Below are 21,378 nucleotides of genomic sequence, written 5' to 3' on the forward strand. Positions count from 1 at the left end.
CAGACACGGGGAGAATGTGCAAACTCCACACAGACAGTGACCCAAGCCAGGAATTGAACCTGGGTCCCTGGCGCTGTGAGGCAGCAGTGCTAACCACTGTGCCACCGCACCGCCCTTGTTAATTGTTGTAATTATTTTATCCTTGCTGAACTGTTCTTTGCAATTTAACAATAATCTTACAGCATGTGCCAGTCATCTGTGCAAGAATTAGGAACCTATAAATCTATGATTTCCATCACTCATTAAGGGACAGCACCATTCCAAGTGACAGCTTGGATACAAAGGGGGCGATTCTTCCAAATAAATTCGAAATGCAGAATTCACGTGAAAACTGGAGTAAATCCCACTGGATGTTTTTTAACAGGATTTTCAAAATCAATCTCCCACACTCTGTGTACTGCAGAGATCCTCAGAGTGATTCACTCCATTCTATTCCCGCTGGAGAGGCTGGCATTTGTCAGGGTCAAGATTGGCACATGCATTGTGGCCCCACACTGCCGCCCCCCCCCCCCCCCCCCCCCACCCCCCGATTGCTTGCCACCTTAGCAGTGCCGGGGGCCAGGCTAGCACTGCCTAAGGGGCAGAGTGGCCCTATATCGCCAACCCCCTATGGCCTGATCACTGTCCCCCCTCCGAGCATGTCCAGCCTCCACCCCTCCACCCCCACCCCACCAGCCCATTTTAATCTCACCCCCACAGCTCCAATCTTCCGATCCACAACACCGATCCCCTGCCCCACCGCTGGCAGCCCCAAATCCCTCCCCCCACAGTGCTGGCCCCTCCCTGCAGCCTTGACACACCCCCAGAAGGCTAACTGACCCCATCGCCAACCCCCCACCCCACCCTGATGGCCAGCCCTCCCCCATCGCTGGCCTCCCTCCCTTTGTCACTCAGCCCAAATGCAGAGTGGCAGTGGGACAGACCCCCAACCCCCACCAATTGTCCCCCCAGAGGCTCCACCCCATTAGGCCCTGCCCCCTTGGCACTGCCCGATGCCCAGTGGGCAGTGCAAAGGTGCTTCCTGGGCATTGCCACTTTGCCCCTTAGGCAGTGCCAGCCTGGGCTTCCGGCACTGCCAAGGTGGCAACGCCCGGGGGCACACACCCAACGCCCGACTCTCTAGGGAGCCTCGATAACCCCCCCCTTCACTCCAATGGGGTCAGGATGCCAGCTCCCTACAAGTGGGGAGCTGCTGTAAACCTTGCTGGAGTGAAATAGTCCTGGTGAGGGGAGGGGGCTGCAGAGGCTAGCGGCCCCAGAGAATTCAGTCCTGGGCCCACTAATGGGACTTAAATTGCATTTAAATTCTAATTTGAACACGTTAGGCAGCTCCACGCTGATTTCTGGCATGGAGATGACAGCACTGGAAATCTGGATGCCGGAAATGTGCAGAGGCCATGGCGCCCAGCGGGCAAAATGGCCTCCCCTCGAGCCTCCTGGCCCGCTGCGCTCCTGGAGCACCACCGGGGGCAGAGAGAATCGCCCCCATGAACGTTCCATATATCTTTAAGAGCTTCCTAAGGGGGTGTAAACTTTAGGATATCTCTCTGCAGCTGGAAGTCAGACTTCTTTCCCTTGTGATTAATCCAGTGTTTGGACAGCCTTTTACCCTTAATTACTAAGTGTTTTGACTGAAGCTTTATCGCTGAGTTTGGCTAAGTTTCCTCCTTTTCAGCCTGTTCAGGATTTACTGTCGACTAATCCTCAAGACACTGGCCACCTCCAAAATAAACGATATAAACTTCGATCAAATTCAATGAGTGGAATCAGAGACTTTTCGTTGGAATAGTTTATTCCGTTGTTGGGATGTCATTGTGTACTCAGAGATCGGACACTTGGGAGCGCTTTGGTAAAAATGAACGAAACGTCCTTTTTTTCCTGTTTCCCGCTCTTGTTATGTCGACCACGCGCACAAACGGGGTCAAATCTCGCAGGAATACTTCCGGGCATACGTTACTACCGCGGGGCTCTAAGATAAGCCCAGAGATAACTACCCAACGGTCGGAATTCTTGCCAGCAGTGGAGTTTTCCAGTCTCGCTGCTGTGTATGAAGGTTCGGCCGAGCACCAAATTCTCACTGGCAGTGATGGAGGAGCCAGTAGAATTCCAGCCAGCAATTCCTCCCCCCACTTAATTTGATCCCCCCAAAAGCCAAGTCCCTAGAATGGTAAGTCAGTGGGTCAATCAGTGCTACAAATTCAGATAGCTTGGAGGTCACTGCCCTCGGAACCATTGACAGTGAACCTCGGGCCTTTTCCTCTTCACACTGATGTCAGTGGTGGTTAGTTTAATGGGCGTCAGCATGGGAACTGGAGGTTCTTTCTGCGTCTGAGCAGAGAGTCAGGTGCTGCATTCCACCACAGTTGACATTGGGGTTGTAAGAGAGTCTGAACCTGAATTCCCAACAGGCTCCAATCTTGGTGGGATCTGTTTTTTCCAGCCACTAATTGGTCTGCATCTTCCTCCAGATAAGGTCATCCCTGGTCTAGACAGTGCAAAGGACAAGTCCCATCTGTTGCAGGAACACATTACTCTCCCAATGAGTAATTCCTGCCCAAAACTCCTTGTCCCTGGTGGAAAACACTCCTGGTTCTCATGCCGTTCCAGTTGTGCTTGTTGTTGGTGTCCAAAGATGTGTAGGTTAGGTGGACTGGCCATGCTAAATTGCCCCTTAGTGTCCAAAGATGTGCGGGTTATGTGGATTCGCCATGCTAAATTGCCCCTTAGTGTCCAAAGATGTGTAGGTTAGGTGGATTGGCCATGCTAAATTGTCCCTTAGTGTCCAAAGATGTGCGGGTTAGGTGGATTGGTATAAGGAGGCCACTCGGTCCATCAAGTCTGCACCGACTCTACGAAAGAGCATCTTACCCAATGGTTCAGCAAGCACACCTCATTAACCTTGTTGCCAGTTTTGCCAAGTGTTTGGAAGCATGACACTTGGGAGTTCTTTGGTAAAAGCTAGCAGGACTTTATTCCTGGATTATGTTCATTCCTATGTCTGCTGCTCCTTTCTGTTTCCCGCTCAACAACTCGGTACATTGAGCGCAAGTGCTAAAGGGGTCAAATCTCCCAAGAATGCCCCCTTGCATACATTACTACAGCAGGATTCTAAGGTGAGCCAACACTGAGAACCCATCCCTAATGGACTTTGAGAATGTGGTGGTAAACTGTCTTTTTGGATTGCTGCAGTATGCCCACAGTGCTATTATATAGAATCCCTACAGTGCAGAAAAAGGCCATTCGGCCCATTGAGCGCGTACCAACAACAATCCCACCCAGGTCCTACCCCTATATCCCCATGTATTTACCCTAGCTAATTGCCTGACACTGAGGGGCAATTTAGCATAGCCAATCAACCTAACCTGCACATCTTTGGAGATTAAGGGGCAATTTGGCATGGCCAATCCACCTAACCTACACATCTTTGGACACGAAGGGGCAATTTAGCATGGCCAATCCACCTAACCTGCATATCTTTGGACACTAAGGGGCAATTTAGCATGGCTAATCTACCTAACCTGTACACCTTTGGACCCTAAGGGGCAATTTACCATGGCCAATCCACCTAACCCACACAGCTTTGGACACTAAGGGGCAATTTAGCATGGCTAATCCACCTAACCTGCACACCTTTGGACACTAAGGGGCAATTTAGCATGGCCAATTCATTTAATCTGCGTATCTTTGGACACTAAGGGACAATTTAGCGTGGGCAATCCACCCAACCTACACATCTTTGGACAGTGGGAGGAAACTGGATCACTCGCAGGAAAGTCACGCAAACCTGGAGGAGAATGTCCACGCAGACAGCAATTCAAGCCGGGGATCAAACCCGGGTGCCTGGCGCTGTGAGACAGCAGTGCTAACCACTGGGCCACTGTGCCGTCCACCAGGGAGGGGGTTGCAGGGTGTTGACTCAATGACTTTGCACTGTTAGCACTAATGGATTTTGATAATCTTAATTATGACATGTAACCCGTTGAAGTGGGGAAATGGATTTCCGCTTTAAAAGCAAGACTTTGGGGGCATAATTTCCGGTTTGTGATAAGCTCCTCTCAGTGTTATTACAATGCACTGGTTTATTTGAAAGAGATTTAATGAGTGCATTCGGATAGGGCACCAGAAGGAACGCATTAACCAGTGCACTACCAGACAGACTTAACCCCTCAGTGTCCCTCAGGCATGTGGCAACCCTGCCAGGGAACAGAAGGAATACCAGCAACACTGCAAGTGTAACTCCAACAACAAAGAAAATTCCAGCACAGGAACAGACCCTTCGGCCCTCCAAGCCTGCACCGACCATGCTGCCCGACCGAATTACAACCCCCTATCCTTCCAGGGACCATCCCTCTATTCCCATCCTATTCATGTATTTGTCCAGACACCCCTTAAAAGTCTCTATCGTATCTGCTTCCACTACCTCCCCCCGGCAGTGAGTTCCAGGCACCCACCACCCTCTGTAAAAAATCTGCCTCGTACATCTCCTTTAAACCTTGCCCCTCGCATCTTAAACCTGTGCCCCCCTAGTAATTGACTCTTCCAATCTGGGAAAAAGCTTCTGACTAACTCATATCATCCCGTTTTCCCATTTGACTCCCTGGAAGATGAAAGGCCGCCATTTAATATTCATAGAATCCTATGGTGCAGAAGGAGGCCATTCGGCCCATTGAGTCTGCACCGACCAGAATCCCATTCATGCCCTATTCCCTAACCCCATGCATTTACCTTAGCTTGTCTCCCTGGCACTAAGGGACAATTTGCAGGGCATTAAGGGGTAATTTAGCATGGCAAATTGACCTAATCAACACCTCGTTGGACACTAAGGGACAATTTAGCATGGCCAATCCACCTGTTCTGTACATCTTTGGACACTAAGGGAGAATTTAGCATGGCCAATTCACTTAATCTGCATATCTTTGGACACTAAGGGACATTTTAGCATGGGCAATCCACCCAACCTACACATGTTTGGACACTAAGGGGCAATTTAGCATGGCCAATCCACCTAACCAGCACATCTTTGGACACTAAGGGACAATTTAGCATGGCCAATCCACCTGACCTGCACATCTTTGGACACTAAGGGGCAATTTACCATGGCCAATCAACCTAACCTACACATCTTTGGACTGTGGGAGGAAACCCATGCAGACACGGGGGTGCAAGCTCCACACAGACACTCACCCAAGGCTGGAATAGAACCCAGGTCCCTGGTGCTGTGCGGTAGCAGTGCTAACCACTGTGCCACCGTGCCGTCCAATCTGACCTGACAGCCAAAGAGTGATTATTGGATTAATTTGTCTTCCTCCATTAACCTTACACCTCGGCGTGTTCGTTCCAAGAGGATCACCTCACTGCAAATAATTATACACATTGCCCTGCGAAGCCACAAGAATATGTGGGCTTCCTCAGGCGCGCAGAATCAATCAGACTGAATGGCTGCACTTTCACACATCAGAATAGAAGAATGAAACCCGAGAGATCCGCTTATTCTCACTTGTTGAGTTACAGCAGCGCCGCAATAAGTTCTGACCTGGATTAAAACTGACCTGCGAGAGCTCAAACAACGAAACTGATCACTCCATCACTTTCCTGGCAAGTTTGTATCTCACATTTCACAATGTGCGTGGTACACATACACATACAGTGTCAGGCTGAAACACCAGTTAGCCTGTATTATGCAGCTGTACATTAAAACTTTGACACAATGATTTACGTTGATTGGGCATTCGCCCCTCCAGAGGAGTTTTGCTTCTGAGCTGTTTCACTCCTTTGAAACCATTTATCTATTGCCGCTTGTCTCTGTTTTACCCACAACGGATAGCATGCATGCGCGTGACTTTCCCTTTCGTACACACGCACCAGTTTCCAGAAGTGAACTCTTGCCATTGGCGCACCTTTTGGAAGACAAGACCATCGGAAATAGGAACAGGAATAAGGCCATTCAGCCCTTCACCGCCAGTTAATAAGATCACGGCTCATGCCACACTTATTAAGTGATCTCCAATCTGGTCCACACCAGCCTTCCAGCATTCCTACCCACCATCAAAATGTCCAAGTTGCTGTGGCAACAGAAAATGGTTTTCATGTTTCTAGGTGTCCAGGTCACCAACAACCTGTCCTGGTCCCCCCATGCCGACACTATAGTTAAGAAAGCCCACCAACACCTCTACTTTCTCAGAAGACTAAGGAAATTTGGCATGTCAGCTACGACTCTCACCAACTTTTACAGATGCACCATAGAAAGCATTCTTTCTGGTTGTATCACAGCTTGGTATGGGCTCCTGCTCTGCCCAAGACCGCAAGGAACTACAAAAGGTCATGAATGTAGCCCAATCCATCACACAAACCAACCTCCCATCCATTGCCTCTGTCTACACTTCCCACTGCCTTGGAAAAAGCAGTCAGCATAATTAAGGACCCCCATGCACCCCAGACATTCTATCTTCCACCTTCTTCCGTCGGGAAAAAGATACAAAAGTCTGAGGTCACGTACCAACCGACTCAAGAACAGCTTCTTCCCTGCTGCCATCAGACTTTTGAATGGACCCACCTTGTATTATGCTATTGTTTCTCTACACCCTATCTGTAACTGCAACATTTAATTCTACACTCTCTACTTTCCTTCTCCCCTATGTACTCTGTGAACGGTATGCTTTTTCTGTATAGCGTGCAAGAAACAATACTTTTCACTGTGTCCCAATACATGTGACAATAATAAATCAAATCAAATATTGAGTTGATCTTTCTCTACACCCTATCTGTGACTGTAACACTACATTCTGCACCCTCTCCTTTCCTTCTCCTCTATGTACTCTATGAACGGTATGCTTTGTCTGCATGGCACGCAAGAAACAATACCTTTCACTGTATCCCAATCCATGTGACAGTAATAAATCACATTTTTTTACCTGCATGTTGTAGTCAAGGCCAATGCAGAGTGATGGTAATGACTCCAAATTTCTTTCCATCACAAAGCAGGCCAGGAGTCTCTCCTGTTCTTACCGTCAGCCATTGGCATGTTTGGATTGGCACGATCTGGAGGAGGGGACCGAGTGTAGGGTAATAAAGTTTGCTGATGACACAAAGATGAGTGGGAAAGCAAATTACGTGGAGGACGCGGAAAGTCTGCAGAGAGATTTGGATAGGCTGAGTGAGTGGGCGAGGATGTGGCAGATGGAGTAAAACCTTGGCAAGTGTGAGGTTATCCACTTTGGAAGGAATAATAGTAGACTATTATTTAAACGGTGATAAATTACAACGTGCTACTGTGCAGAGGGACCTGGGGGTCCTTGTGCATGAATCGCAAAAACCCAGTCTGCAGGTGCAGCAGGTGATCAAGAAGGCGAATGGGATGTTGGCCTTTATAGCGAGGGGGTTAGAATATAAAAGCAGGGAGGTCTTGCTGCAACTGTACAGGGTACCAGTGAGGCCGCAGCTGGAGTAATGTGTGCAATTTTGGCCCCCTTATTTGCAAAAGGATATATTGGCCTTAGAAGGGGTGCAGAAAAAGTTCACCAGGCTCATACCAGAGATGAGGGGGTTAGCTTATGAGGAGAGATTGAGTAGATTGGGCTTTTACTCGTTGGAGTTTAGAAGGCTGACGGGTGATCTTATAGAGACGTATAAGATAATGAAGGGGCTAGATAGGGTGGAGGCAGAGAGATTCTTTCCAATTAGAAAGGAAACAAGAACTAGAGGACACAGCCTCAAAATAAGGGGAAGTCAGTTTAGGAGGAACTTCTTCTCGCAGAGGGTAGTGAATCTCTGGAATTCTCTGCCCATTGAAGCAGTGGAGGCTACCCCGTTGAATATGTTTAAGTCACGGGTAGATAGATTTCTGATCAATAAGGGAATTAAGGGTTATGGGGAGCAGGCGGGTAAGTGGAACTGAACCACTGCAAGATCAGCCATGATCTTATTAAATGGTGGGGCAGGCTCGAGGGGCTAGGTGGCCTACTCCTGCTCCTATTTCCCATGTTCTTATGAAGGATTTGCAGGCGGACACTCAACCTGCTTGGCTGCGTTATGAACACACCTTCCTTGGACATCGACTCCTGGGGTGGGATTCAAACCTGGAATTCCTGGCTCAGAGGCAGGGATGCCAACCTACTGAGCCACAAGAGCCCCTCACGACTAGCGTGCTGCAATTGCCAAAAAAATGAAATGGATAATTGCAGTACAAGTTATGACATGATCCAGTTATGTTGTCCAAGTTCTTTAAAGTTTATTTATTTGTGTCACACGTTGGTTTACATTCACTCTGCAATGATGTTACTGTGAAAATCCCCTAGACACTCCTGTTTGGGTACACTGAGGGAGAATTTAGCACGGCCAATGCACTTAACCTGCTCGTCTTTTGGACTGTGGGAGGAAACCGGAGCACCCGGGGGAAACCCACACAGACATGTGGAGAATGTGCAGACTCCACACAGTCGGTGACCCAAGCTGGGAATCGAACCCGGGTCTCTGACGCTGTGAGACAGCAGTGTTAACTACTGTGCCACCATGCCGCCCTAATCACTGGATCGATTCCAGAAATGAGGGATTTGTCTTACGAAGAGAGTTTGACAGTTTAGAGCTGTACTCTTGAGTGCTTCGAAAAATGTGCAGAGATCTAATTGAGGTATATAAGATGATAAAAGGAATTGACAGGGTATACACAGAGAGGATGTTTCCTCAGGCAGGGCAGCACAGTGGTTAGTGCTACTGTATCATATCGCCAGGGATCCGGGTTCAATTCCCAGCTTGGATCACTGTTTGTGTGCAGTTTGCACGTTCTTCCCGTGTCTGCGTGAGTTTCCTCCAGGTGCTCTGGTTTCTTCCCACAGTCCAAGGATGTACGGGTTAGGTGTATTAGTCATGGTAAATTGACCCTTAGTGTCAGGAGGGTTAGCAGGGTAAATACATGGGAATACGGGGATAAGGTCTGAGTGGGATTGTTTTTTGTGCAGGCTCTATAGACTGAATGGCCTCCTTCTGCACTATAGGGATTCAGTGATTCCCCTGACACCAAGGGACAATTTAGCATGGCCAATCCACCGAACCTACACAGCTTTCGACACTAAGAGGCAATTTAGCATGGCCAATCCACCTAACCTACACATCTTTGGACACTAAGGGGCAATTTAGCATGGCCAATCCACCTAACCTACACATCTTTGGACACTAAGGGGCAATTTAGCATGGCTAATCCACCCAACCTACACATCTTTGGACACTAAGGGACAATTTAGCATGGCCAATCCACCTAACCTACACATCTTTGGACACTAAAGGGCAATTTAGCATGGTCAATCCACTTAACCTGCACATTTTTGGAGTGTGGGAGGAAACCGGAGCATCCAGAGGAAACCCACACAGACCCGGGGAGAATGTATAAACTCCGCACAGACAGCAACAGGAGGCCGAACCCTGGTGCTGTGAGGCAGCTGTGCTAACCACCGTGCCATCGTGCTGCCCTAGGTAAGAGGATACTGGCTAATCCTCCACTCCACTTTCTTCCCAAGCTCAGTCCCAATTAGTCCTGCGCCCCTGTGGGAAATGGTGGTCCGCAAGTGGGATTTAATTGTCGCGGAAACTTAAGACAAAGGCTTCAGTCTTTCAGCCGTTTGGTCAGAGGCGATTTCAGTTCTTCTGACTGTCAGGCCAATCAGAGACAGTGGGGTGGGGGTTGGTGGGGGTCGGGGGAGGGTGGCGGTCAAAGGGATCGACAGTGGGGCAGAGCAGAGTTCCGTAGCGTAGAGATGGGAACTGGTGTGTTTCCAGGTGACATTCCCCAGACACAGCATACGGCTGGCAATCCAAAGCGGACCCAAGAATAGATCTGGAACTAATCAGCCGCTTGTAACACTTTTAGCTTCCCCTGTAAATAAAGGCAGTAGCCGGGAATTAGCTGGAAATGGTTTGCATGGGTGATGCTCTCTCAGATATGGAAACTGAGAGTTGCCTCCATCCTGTTGGTGGATGGGGCGCGAGCTGTACATTTTCTAAGCTGGCTGCTCCATTCAGAAATCGGACCCTCCCAGGTGTCGGGTTCCTGAGCTGCATCAAGTTGTAATTACGGCAGAAATGCTGACTGATGTGTCAAGCTGTCAAAATAAAGTATATGGTGGATCTGGTTATTTCATTCAGCACGTTTACCCGAATGGCACCTCTCAGCCTTTAGGGTCACACCTTCAGCACACGGGGACCACTTCCTGTCACCCTCACTCGCAGGACTCTTGCGTGCTTTCTCCTATGACCTTGCATGTTTCTCCTATGACCTTGTGTGTTTCTCCTATGACCTTGCGTGCTTTCCCCTATGAGGCAGCCCACTATTTATGTCTGTTCAAGAGTTAAGATTTTATTTTTGTCTTGCGTGGGAGGGCTAAAGTATGATTTCCATGGTGAGCGAGTCAGGGTGGCACAATGGTTAGCACTGCTGACTCACAGCGCCAGGGAGCTGGGTTCGATTCCCGGCTCGGGTCACTGCCTGTGCAGAGATTACACATTCTCTCCACGTCTTATCTAGGGCGGCACAATAGCACAGTGGTTAGCACTGCTGCCTCACAGCACCAGTTCGATTCCCACTTGAGTCACTGTCTGTGCAGAGTCTGCACGTTCTCCCCATGTCTGCGTGGGTTTCTTCAAGGTGCTCTGGTTCCCTCTACAGTCCAAAAGACGTGTCAGTTAGATGCATTGGCCATGTTAAATTCTCCCCCAGCGTATCCGAACAGGCGCCGGAGTGTGGCAACTAGGAGATTTTCATTGTACAGGCGGCATGGTAGCACAGTGGATAGCACTGTTGCCTCACAGCACCAGTTTGATTCCGGCCTCGGGTCACTGTCTGTGTGGAGTCTGCACATTCTCCCTGTGTCTGCGTGGGTTTCCTCCGGGTACTCTGGTTTCCTCCCACAGACCAAAGATGTGCTGGTTAGGTGGGTTGGCCATGCTAAATTGCCCCTTAGTGTCAGGGGGACTAGCTAGGGTAAATGAGGATTACGGGAATAGAGCCTGGGTGGGATTGTGGTCAGTACAGACGCGATGGGCCAAATGGCCTGTAGGGATTCTATGATATGATAACTTAATTGCAGTGTTAATGTAAGCCTACTTGTGACACTGATAAATAAACTTAAACTTAAGAAGAATTTCAAATGTTCTGCAGATCCTCATTGTGTTTTTATTATTCATTTGTGGGACACGGGCGTCACTGGCCAGCATTTATTGCCCATCCCTAGTTGCTCTTGGAGGGCAGTTGAGAGTCAACCACATTGCTGAGGCTCTGGAGTCACGTGTAGGCTAGACCGGGTAAGGACACCAGATTTCCTTCCCTAAAGGACATTAGTGAACCAGATGGGATTTTCCGACAATGGTTCCATGGTCATCCTTAGATTCTTAATTCCAGATTTTTTTTATTGAACTCAAATTCCACCATCTGCTGTGGCGGGATTCGAACCTGGGTCCCCCAGAATACTCGCTGAGTTTCTGGCCAAGTTAAGTTTTCCCTCAGTGTACCCGAACATGTGCCAGAGTGTGGCGACTAGGGGATTTTCACAGCAACTATATTGCACTGCTGATGCAAACCTATTTGTGACACTAATAAATAAACTTTAAAACTTTAAACCCTCTGAGAGAAGAAATTCCTCCTCATTTCTGTGTTAAATGGGTGATTCATTTACTCTGAGCATAACAGCACAGAAGGAGGCCATATGGCCCATTGAGACTTCACTGACAACAATCCCACCCAGGCCCTATCCCCATAACCCGTAGCCCCACATATTTACCCTGCTAAACCCCCGGCACTAAGGGTCAATTTAGCATGGCCAAACCGCCTAACCTACACATCTTTGAACAATAAGGGGCAATTTAGCATGGCCAATCCACCTAACCCGCACATCTTTGGACAATAAGGGGCAATATAGCATGGCCAATCCACCTAACCCGCACATCTTTGCACACTAAGGGGCAACTTTGCATGGCCAATCCACCTAACCTGCGCGTCTTTAGAAACTGAGGGGCAATTTATCATGGCCAATCCATCTAACCTACACATCTTTGGACACTAAGGGGCAATTTAGCATGGACAATCTGCCAAACCTGCACAGCTTTGGACACTAAGTGACAATTTAGCGTGGCCAATCCACCTAATCTACACATCTTTGGACACTAAGGGGCAATTTAACATGGCCAATCCACCTAATCTACACATTTTTGGACACTGAGGAGCAATTTAGCATGGCCAATCCCCCTAATCTACACATCTTAGGACACTGAGGGGCAATTTAGCATGGCCAATCCACCTAACCTACACACCTTTGGACACTAAGAGGCAATTTGTCATGGCCAATCCTCCAAACCTACACATCTCTGCAATTTTGCTCACAATGCAAAGCTCAATTGCAATCCAAAATCAAAAACGTGGGAATGGGTCAGCTTTACCACAGCAGAGGATACAACGGACTGATAACAGAAAGGGGAGGTTACGGAGATACAAGACACGAAAGGGGAATGTTGAGTCAGCTTGACTTGCGGGGTGAATGGAATCAGATTCTTTTTAAACAAGAAATTATTCACCTCAGAAGGGATTTAGATGACCACAAACAGTACTCATTTCCTTTGCCTATTTAAGAACCTTTCCAAGTCTACGAGCCTCAGGATTTACAAGTCCCAGCTTTGACAGGGGGAGCTTAGCAAGTTGCAAATTCATCTCAGAAGACATACCAGCTGTGCCTTAACAATCAGACAGTGCCGGTCTTAACTGACTCATAAATGTTTTACAATGCAGTGAAACATTCAAATTGATTTTTTTTCTACCTTCCGCTTACAAAATAAAGAACTTGAAAAGAGGCACACAAAATTTGTTCAGGGGCTATTAAGTTAATGTAGAGATCAGGCCCTCAGACTGCGAAAGACCGACTGAGTGAAACCAGAGACCTATCCGCTCTCCCTACTTCACTCAAAATTCTTCCCCTTCGTCCTTTGCAAGCGTTCTTCAATGGATTACGTGTGTGGCAACCCTACGCGTGGGCAATGGGCAACAAAATGGGCCAGATGGAACCCAGATGGACCGCATGTGGCTCCCCATGCATAGGTGGCACAGTGGTTAACACTGTTGCCTCACAGCACCAGGGATCTGGGTTCAATTCCTGGCTTGGATCACCGTCTGTGTGGAGTTTGCACATTCTCCTCATGTTTGTGTGGGTTTCCTCCGGGTGCTCCGGTTTCCTCCCACAGTCAAAAGATGTGTAAGTTAGATGCATGCTGATTTTTTTTTCATTTATTCATTCATGGGACATGGGTGTCGCGGGCTGGGCCAGCATTTATTACCCATCCCTATTTGCCTAAAGGCACTTGAGAGTCAACCACATTGCTGTGGCTCTGGAGTCACATGTAGGCCAGACCGGGTAAGGTGTCAATGTAAGCCGACTTGCAACGAATAAATTAACTTTTAACTTTATCTTTGGACACTAAGGGACAATTTAACACGGCCAATCCACCTAACCTACACATCTTGGGACACTAAGGGACAATTTAGCATGGCCAATCTACTTAACCAACACATCTTGGGACACTAAGGGGCAATTTAACATTGACAATCCACCTAACCTGGGGCAGCAGAGTTTGGATTGATCTCAAGTTTACAGAGCGGAGAATGTGTGAGAGCAGCCAGAAACCTGATTGGAGGGATTCAAGCATGGTGATGCGGGAAAGACGGGAACGTATTTGGGAGGTGACAACATGTTCAAGGACTTTGGGGAGGACAGGGAGTATGGAGATGGAGCGCAGGTTTACAAGGACAAACCGATTATATCCAACCAAATTACAATGCCACAATCCACACACTGTTGAAAGTTGGGATGTTATAGTCAAAGATATAACGCCACTGTTTAATCCCACACACAAAATGAAAGTTCCTGCTTCAACACAGTGTGGTTTACCTTTGATTAGAAGCACTTTAACTATTTCAATGATTACACTGGTTAGAGTGAAGCAAATGTGTCTTGTTGATGAACATTATGTTGGCCAGCAATTCTAAGTCTTAATTGATCTGTTAATTAAGGCGGCACAGTGGTTAACACTGCTGCCTCACAGTGCAAGGGGCCAGGTTCGATTCCCGGCTTGGGACACTGTCTGTGCAGAGTCTGCACATTCTCCCTGTGCCTGCGTGAGTTTCCTCCGGGTGCTCCGCTTTCCTCCCGTACCCTATGTGACCACACTAAATTGCCCCTTAGTGTCCAAGGATGTGCAGGTTAGGTGGATTGGCCATGGTAAATTGTCCCTTAGTGTCCAAAGATGTGCAGGTTAGGTGGATTGGCCATGCTAAATTGCCCCTTAGTGTCCAAAGATGTGCAGGTTAGGGGGATTGGCCATGCTAAATTGCCCCTTAGTGTCCAAAGATAAAGTTAGAAAGTTTATTTATTAGTCACAATTAAGGCTTACATTAACACTGCATGAAGTTACTGTCAAATTCTCTGAGTCACCACATTCTGACGTCTGTTCAGGTCAATGCACCCTAACCAGCACGTCTTTCAAACTGGAAACTGAACACCCGAAGGAAACCCACGCAGACATGGGGAGAATGTGCAAACTCGACACAAACAGTGACCCGAGCCAGGAATCAAACCCGAGTCCCTGGGCGCTGTGAGGCACCAGTGTTAACCACTGTGCCATCGTGCCACCCCATTCCGCTGATTCCCATCCATGTAGTTCTTTTCCTGCCGGTGTGACTGAAGTGATTCGTACGTAAAGCAGGGGTGAGTGAAGTGAGGTGTGTGCTGATTCCACACAACATTGAGTGTGAGAGCCGTGCGCTCCGTCTGTGTCCAAAGTGTCAATAGTTCTTCTGTTTAAGTAGGTTAAATTCCCTCTATAAAAAGACTTGTCTCTGAGCATTTGCTTCACATGATCAATGCCATCCCAATGTGGAGTTAGAAATATTGCTGGAAAGAAATAATGCCAGCAATGTTTTTCATTTTTTCCTCTTCAGGTTAGGTGGGTTGACCATGGTACATTGTCCCTTAGGCCCTATTTTACCATCAAGTTGCGCCCATTTTCGGGTGTGAAAATGTGGTAAAGTCGGGCATGAGGCGAGTAGTGCGATCCGCGCCCGCCTCTGCGCCGGTTCCCCGTTTACAATGCCTGAAAATGGCCGTGATTGGGGCAGTGCCTGAAACAGGCGCGACGCCCATTTAAATGTATTTGCATGCATTTAAATTGACTTAATAGGCTGCACTACCAACCCTGCCAGCACTTCCCCCCTTTACCACCGTGTTTGCCCATCCAGAAACGGGCGCTGCAGTTAGTGAGGAGGTAGGTGCTGAGTGTCCGACGGCTCTCTGCCTGAGATCAGTGAGGGGGAAGGGGGGTCCGCTGCCACTCTGCCTGAGATCAGTGAGGAGGAAGGGGGGGTCCGCTGCCACTCTGCCTGAGATCAGTGAGGAGGAAGGGGGGGTCCGCTGCCACTCTGCCCGAGATCAGTGAGGGGGAGGGGGACAGGGGGCCGTAATCAGTCTGGGTGACAGAGAGGGTGGGGCATAAGGGGTCAGTAATGTTGTGGGGGCGTGGGGCAATGTCGTGGGGGCCAGGGGAAAGGCGTTACCCAGGTGGAATATGGCAGGGGAACAGCATTCTATCATTTCTTTTTCTGCGCATGTGTAATTGGAGGCTCTGGTCGGAGCTGCTGGATTGCAGGTGTGTTAAGCCTCGCCCACAGACTTGTGCAGCTGATAGTTTTTCAGACGGAGTGTGTATGGGGCACCTGAGAACAGGTCTAAAAGTCAGATCTGAAACACTCCCAGTTTCAAGTCTTAGAAAGCACTTAGAATCAAATTGGTAAAATAGCACCTTTAGTGTCCAAAGATGTGCAGGTTAGGTGGATTGGCCATGCTAAATTGTCCCTTAGTGTCCAAAGATGTGTAGGTTAGGTGGGTTGGCCATGCTAAATTGCCCCTTAGTGTCCAAAGGTGTGCAGGTTAGGTGGATTGGCTATGGTAAATTGCCCCTTAGTGTCCAAAGATGTGCAGGTTAGGTGGATTGGCCATGCTAAATTGACCCTTAGTTTCCAAAGATGTGTAGGTTAGGTGGGTTGGCCATGCTAAGTTGACCCTTAGTTTCCAAAGATGTGTAGGTTAGGTGGGTTGGCCATGCTAAATTGTCCCTTAGTGTCCAAAGATGTGTAGGTTAGGTGGGTTGGCCATGCTAAATTGCCCCTTAGTGTCCAAAGATGTGCAGGTTAGGTGGGTTGGCCATGCTAAATTGACCCTTAGTTTCCAAAGATGTGTAGGTTAGGTGGGTTGGCCATGCTAAATTGCCCCTCAGTGTCCAAAGATGTGCAGGTTAGGTGGGTTGGCCATGCTAAATTGTCCCTTAGTGTCCAAAGATGTGCAGGTTAGGTGGGTTGGCCATGCTAAATTGCCCCTTAGTGTCCAAAGGTGTATAGGTTCGGGGGATTAGCTGTGTCGATATGTGGGGTTACAGGGATAGGGTCTGGATGGGATGCTCTGTCGGAGTCGGTGCAGCGTGGTTGGCCAGATGGCCTCCTTCCACACTGTAGGGATGCTATGATTGGAAAGAGAGAGACTCTGCGCCACATTTGCCAGCACAGCCCTGTCTGGGCCTCTGTCACCACCTCTTGCTTCGATCACTGACATGTACACATTGTTCCAAATCAGCAGCCCTGGGAAAAGTGGGGTTTAAGGTTGGGGTTGCTAATGAGGGGTATTTATTGGAAGTAATTTTAATAACAGTGTGGCACCTCTTCAGAAATGCTCATTAGTAACAGGCCAGTTGTTACCGCAGTGGCAAAGGTCCCAGTGCAATTTATTACAGGTGCCAAGTTTAACGAGAGAAATTGCAAAGAATGGTCATTTCATTTTGACAAAGAATGTGAATTTCACCATCCCTGCATACGAGCGAGGGCTGCCCGATAGTAAACTGTAACACAGTCGGGTTAGCGTCAGGTCAAACCAACTCTTGTTAGCAATACAAGTAAATGATACCTCGCTTTTCACCAAAGTGCGCTAACAGAATTGAGAGAGACTTGCATTCATCTAGCGCCTCTCTGACCCAAACGCCATCCTGAACGATTTAGATAATGCCATTCAAAAGGCAAATCTCCAAATGCATGGATGACACAAAATTGGGCAGCTCGTGTTGAGGATAGCATAAAACTACAGCAGGATATTGCTAGATTGGGTGAATGGGCCAGGGTGGAGCAAATGGATTTTAATATATGCAACTAAAAAGCTTTTCCATTTCAGATCAAAGAAAGGATAGCTCAGGGCATTTCTTTAGAAAGCACGCAGTTAAATTCAGTGGATGTCCAATGAGATTTCAGGTGAAAAGGTTCTTAAAATGACACAAACAGGTGCAGCCTCCCATCCATTGAGTCTGTCTACACTTCCCGCTGTCTTGGGGAAAAGCAGCCAGTATAATTAAGGACCCCATGCACATAAGAACATAAGAAATAGGAGCAGGAGTAGGCCATCTAGCCCTTCGAGCCTGCCCCGCCATTCAATAAGATCATGGCTGATCTGAAGTGGATCAGTTCCACTTTCCCGCTTTCTCCCCATAACCCTTAATCCCCTTGCCTACCAAAAACCTAGCTAACTGTGTCTTAAATATATTTAGTGAGGTAGCCTCCACCACTTCAACGGGCAGAGAATTCCAGAGATTCACCACCCTTTGAGTGAAGAAGTTCCTCCTCAACTCTGTTCTAAACTGCCCCCCCCTTATCTTGAGGCTGTGCCCTCTAGTCCTGCTGTCCTTTCTGAGTGGGAAGAACCTCTCCACCTCTACCCTATCCATCCCCTTCATCATCTTATACATCTCAATGAGATCCCCCCCATCCTTCTAAACTCTAACGAGTACAAGCCCAGTCTATTCAGCCTCTCCTCATAGCTCAACCCCCTCAACTCCGGTATCAGCCTAGAGAACCTCCTCTGCACTCCCTCCAAGGCCAAAATATCCTTGCGCAAGTGCGGCGACCAAAACTGCACACAGTACAGCAGCTGCGGCCTCACCAATGCCCTGTACAGTTGCAGCAAGACCTCCCTACTTTTATATTCAATCCCCCCCGCTATGAAGGCCAGCATCCCATTTGCCTTCCTGACCACCTGCTGCACCTGTCGGCTGGGTTTTTGCGACTCATGCACAAGGAACCCCAGGTCCCTCTGCACCGTAGCATGCTGCAGCTTTTCGCCCTGTAAGTAGTAGTCCTTCCTACTATTATTCCTACCAAAGTGGATAACCTCACACTTGCCAACATTGTATTCCATCTGCCAGGTCCTCGCCTGCTCGCTCAGCCTATCTAGATCCCTCTGCAGACTTTCCACACCCTCCGCACAATTTGCTGTTCCACTTGTCTTGGTGTCATCGGCAAATTTCGACACCTTACACTCGGCTCCCTCCTCCAGATCATCTATATAAATGGTAAATAGCTGAGGCCCCAGCACCGATCCCTGGGGCACTCCACTAGTCACCAACCGCCAATCCGAATAGCACCCATTGACCCCCACTCTATGCCTCCTATTTGACAGCCAATCCCTATCCACGCTAACACCTTGCCCCCAACTCCATGCCCCCTAACCTTCTGTAACAACCTTTTGTGCAGCACCTCATCAAACGCCTTCTGAAAATCAAGAAACACCACATCCACCGGTTCCCCTCTATCCACCGCACTAGACACATCCTCATAGAATTCCAATAAATTCGTCAGACACGACTTCCCCTTAACGAATCCATGCTGCGTCTGCTCTATTAAACAATTCTTCTCAAGATGCCTCGCTATTTTCGCTTTGATTACAGATTCAAGCATTTTTCCTACAACAGACGTTAAACTAACCGGCCTATAATTCCCTGCCTTTTGCCTGCTACCCTTTTTAAACAACAGCGTAGCATTAGCCGTTTTCCAATCTTCTGGCACTTCCCCGGAATCCAGCGAGGTTTGGAAAATAATCACCAATGCATCCACTATCACCTCCGCCATTTCCTTCAGAACCCTTGGATGCATTCTATCCGGTCCTGGGGACTTGTCCACAATCAGTCCCTCTAGTCTGTCGATCGCTGCCTCTCTAGTAACAATGTCATTCAGGCCCTCCACTCCTACCATCTTTCCATCGCTAACACCTGGTAAACTATTCGCGTCCTCCTCCATGAAGACCGAAGCAAAAAAGTTATTCAAGGCCTCAGCCATTTCCTCATCCCCCACCACTAAATCCCCCCTCTCATCCTCTAAGGGTCCAACATTCACCCTAGCCAGCCTCCTCCTTTCTATATATTTATAAAAACTCTTACTATCCTTTTTTATATTTAGCGCTAGCCTAGATTCATAGTCTAACTCTTACTATCCTTTTTTATATTTAGCGCTAGCCTAGATTCATAGTCTAATGCACCCTGGACATTCTCTCTTCCACCTTCTTCCGTCGGGAAAAAGATACAAAAGTCTGAGGTCACGTACCAACCGACTCACCCTAGCTATGACTGTAACACTATATTCTGCACCCTCTCCTTTCCTTCTCCCCTATGAAATCTATGAACGGTATGCTTTGTCTGTATAGCACGCCAGAAACAATACTTTTCACTGTGTCCCAATACATGTGACAATAATAAATTAAATCAAATATTAAGCTGATCTTTCTCTACACCCGAACTATGACTGTAACACTACAATCTGCACCCTCTCCTTTCCTTCTCTATGAACAGTATGCTTTGTATGTATAGCGTGCAAGAAACAATACTTTTCACTGTATCCCAATACATGTGACAATAATAAATCAAATCAAAGGGGCGAAGAAGGTCAACGGAATGCTCGCCTTTTGGGTGGCACAGTGGGTTAGCACTGCTGCCTCACAGCACCAGGGACCTGGTTTCCATTCCCGGCTTGAGTCACTGTCTGTGTGGAGACTGCACATTCTTCCCGTGTCTGCGTGCGTTTCCTCCGGGTGCTCCAGTTTCCTCCCGCAGTCCAAAAGATGTGCGTGTTCGGGTGCATTGGCCGTGCTAAATTCTCCCTCAATGTATCCGAGCAGGAGTGTGGCGACTAGGGGATTTTCACGGTAGCTTAAAGTTTATTTATTAGTCACAGTAGGCTTACATTAACACTGTAATGCAACTAATGTGAAAATCCCCTAGTCGCTACACTCCAGCGCTGTTCAGGCCAATGCACCCTAACCCGCACATCTTTCTGACTGTGAGAGGAAACCGGAGCACGCGGAGGAAACCCACGCAGACATGGGGAGAACATGCAAACTCCACACAAACAGTGACCCAAGCTGAGAATCAAACTCAGGTCCCTGGTGCTGTGAGGCAGCAGTGCTAACCACTGTGCCACTGTACCACCCTTCATTGCAGTGTTAATGTTCGCCTACTTGTGATTCTAATAAATAAACATAAACTTCAGAACTAAAGAGCTGGAGCTCAATGCAGGTTTACAAAAAGATACCTGGACTTCAGAGATTAAGTTAAAGTTTTAAAGTTTATTTATTTGTATCACAAGTAGGTTTACATTAACACTGCAATGAAGTTACTGTGAAAATCCTCTACTTACCACACTCCTGTTCGGGTTACACTGAGGGAGAATTTAACACAGCCAATGCACCCTAACCAGCATGTCTTTCGGACTGTGAGAGGAAACCGGAGCACCCGGAGGAAACCCACGCAGACACAAGGAGAACGTGCAAAGTCCGCACAGACAGTTACCCAAGGCTGGGAATCGAACCCTGGTCCCTGGTGCTGTGAGGCAGTAGTACTAACCACTGTGCCACCGCGCCGCCCATGGTGCCACTTTCCAAGCTTCTGCTGCCTCTGGCAAATGTTAGGCCTCGCCACGTGCCAGGGTAGCCTCCGAAAGTGCCCTTGCTAACCCCCCTCTTGACGTCCCTTTGCCCAGGCTAGCAGAGATGGAGTCGGCTAGCTTTTTATGTTGGCTTCCAAAAGCTATTTATTTTCTCAAGAAGCCCAATTAGTGAACCTTAAACTTATAGTGAAATGGAGTAATGTGGAACTCCCTCAAGATTTCACTTTCAAAAGCAGTAAAGCCATTCAGTCCAAACAAAAGAGATTTTGTCTCCTTAATGGCCCTTTATGTGATAGATCATTCATCTGAGCCTTAATCTAGTTATTAATGCAATAAAACTTTCATTTGGCCCAGTTTTAAAAGGCTTGTAAATCACCAGCCATTCTTCCCCCCTCCCCATGCCAATGTTATTCCGTAAAGGAAAACACACCGAGAGGGCCTCAAATGTCTCATCACGGTCTAGCATCAGAATATAACAGGACACAGCAGCACAAGGTCACTCAACTTAATCTAGTCAATTGAATGAGTTGGTTGAACACATGATAGAGACAGGATTTATTTTGACTGCGGGGGCAGGAGTGGGGAGAAAGAGTGTGCAGGAA

This window comes from Carcharhinus amblyrhynchos, chromosome X, assembly GCF_965287045.1.
Source record: "Carcharhinus amblyrhynchos chromosome X, sCarAmb.v2.hapA, whole genome shotgun sequence".
In the NCBI taxonomy this organism is placed as follows: domain Eukaryota; kingdom Metazoa; phylum Chordata; class Chondrichthyes; order Carcharhiniformes; family Carcharhinidae; genus Carcharhinus; species Carcharhinus amblyrhynchos.